The sequence below is a fragment of the Nicotiana tomentosiformis genome, chromosome 3, assembly GCF_000390325.3.
Source record: "Nicotiana tomentosiformis chromosome 3, ASM39032v3, whole genome shotgun sequence".
Lineage (NCBI taxonomy): Eukaryota > Viridiplantae > Streptophyta > Magnoliopsida > Solanales > Solanaceae > Nicotiana > Nicotiana tomentosiformis.
Genome location: NC_090814.1, coordinates 121,281,856 through 121,283,813, shown reverse-complemented (window position 1 = coordinate 121,283,813; position 1,958 = coordinate 121,281,856). Strand labels below are relative to the sequence as shown.

Here is a 1,958-nt window from a genome sequence, read left to right as displayed (position 1 = left end):
ATAGCGGGTGTTGATATTTGAGCAGCTGATTCCGGAGAATATCGAGGCAGCTGCATGGCGTTCGTAGGCCTTGGCTCTCCTTCATTACCTTTATCGCATTTTAGTTCTTATTCCTTAGACGTTGTATTAGACTGCTCATGGTATAGATGCTCATGTACTCGATGACACCCCAGTTTTTGGGATAAATTGTATTGTGATGCGAGTTTATTTCTGTTCCACAAAGGTTTTTCTTAAATATTAATTGCTTCCGTCTATAATTTCAAAACTTTTACTGTGTTAAGATAGTGAGTAGTGGCTTGCCTAGTAGCACGGTAGGCGCCATCACGACGGTTAGTTTTGGGTCGTGACATATTTACTAGAAATTTCCTATATACTGGATGAAAAAGTAAGGTAAAATAAATAAAATGAAATCGAGAAAAAGGTAAGAAAATTACATTTTCAGATTCTTCTATTAAATTGTGGAGTATTAAGTTAGTTAAAACAACTTACGTATTGTGAAAATCAGTAAAGAAAGTTAGTTAAAAAAACTTAAGTATTCCGCAAAAATCAACACCTTTTCCTCTCCTAAAAATTTTTTTCCTAAATTTTCTCTATTGGAATTAACCTGATCAAATATCTATATATAGTCAATTACAGCATTCACGTCAATAAACTTCCTCCATTCGTTTAAGGTTTCATTTCAAAGTTCGTCTTCTAACTAGAGAGAACAGTAGTGGTTCTTGTCTTTGCATATTGTGGCAATTGCTATTGTCTCATTCTTGTGTTTCTGTATAAGCAAGAAAAAGAAATGACCATATATACCATGTCGACGTTATGGTAATTTTCGACTTGCCGATATCTATGGAGACCAACCACCATGGGAGATATTTGGAGCTTCTGATTATCCCGAAGAGAAGGTTCACTATTTTTTTACTCGGCTGAAGAAGCAGAAGAGAGAACATATAAGGGTACGTCGAACTTGCGCCAACGGGAGATGGAAAGGCCAAACAGGTATTGATCCTATCAAGAATGGTAAGGGAACTGTGGTTGGGTTTAGAAGATGTTTGAAGTTTCAAACTAGTCGTAGTAAAGAAGGAGAGCACAATAAAATTTGGCTGATGAAAGAATATTCAGTCGGGGATGATTTCTTTAGAAAAAACAATATTCTTAAGGAGGATGTTGTTGTGTGCCGAATCAAGAAGAATATAAGAGCTGAGAAAAATCATGGGGTAACTATGGAGGAATAAGATATTGTAAAAATAATCGAAGCTATGTTGCATGAACCTGATGAAGATTACTCCACAACAGTACAACCAGCATCAATTTGTCAAGCCGAACATCAAGTCATGGACGAGACTCAGAAGATGAACGAACATAATAATAGCAGCTATATTAATGACTGCTCCAACCACCAAGAAGAGATCAATTAGGCTGATGATGTGCTCCTAGATATTGACGATTTTGGTGATATAATTTGCTGTTGATCTTCACACTCTTGAATAATGAATGGTGGAACCAGAACAAAGGGAAGGAGAGAGCAGCAATCAGTTTACAACTTTATTGAATGAAGTTTACTCAATGGAACTTATAGAAAAGTAGAGCTTCCAGCTAGGTAATAGTGTCTCATCCGAACAAACTTCTTAAGAGAAGCTTGTCAGAAGATTTTACTTGTATTCATGTATATGGAGTATCACTTAATAATTTTGCCATTATTTTACCTATATTATTCCTCTAGTGTATCTTGTTCGTTTCACTAAAAACAATTATCTTTTGTTGTTTCGATTGCGAGACCCATTAGGAAAGATAGGAAACGTATCTGCGCTTTGAGTGAGAAAACATATATTGATCTTACTTTCACACATACACACAACACCATCTTACTACAATTTTCTTAATTGTAGTACTATACAGTTAACGATTTGTCCCCTTATAAGTACTATACAGTTCTTTCTGCATCGTTGCTCGTGATATCGCAATGA

At 35.7% G+C, this 1,958-nt stretch overlaps 1 pseudogene; it reads left to right on the top strand.

Moving 5' to 3' along the window:
• The first annotated feature begins 806 nt into the window (after positions 1–806).
• Positions 807–1,634, top strand: LOC104086246 (NAC domain-containing protein 78-like; annotated as a pseudogene).
• Positions 1,635–1,958: the final 324 nt, after the last annotated feature.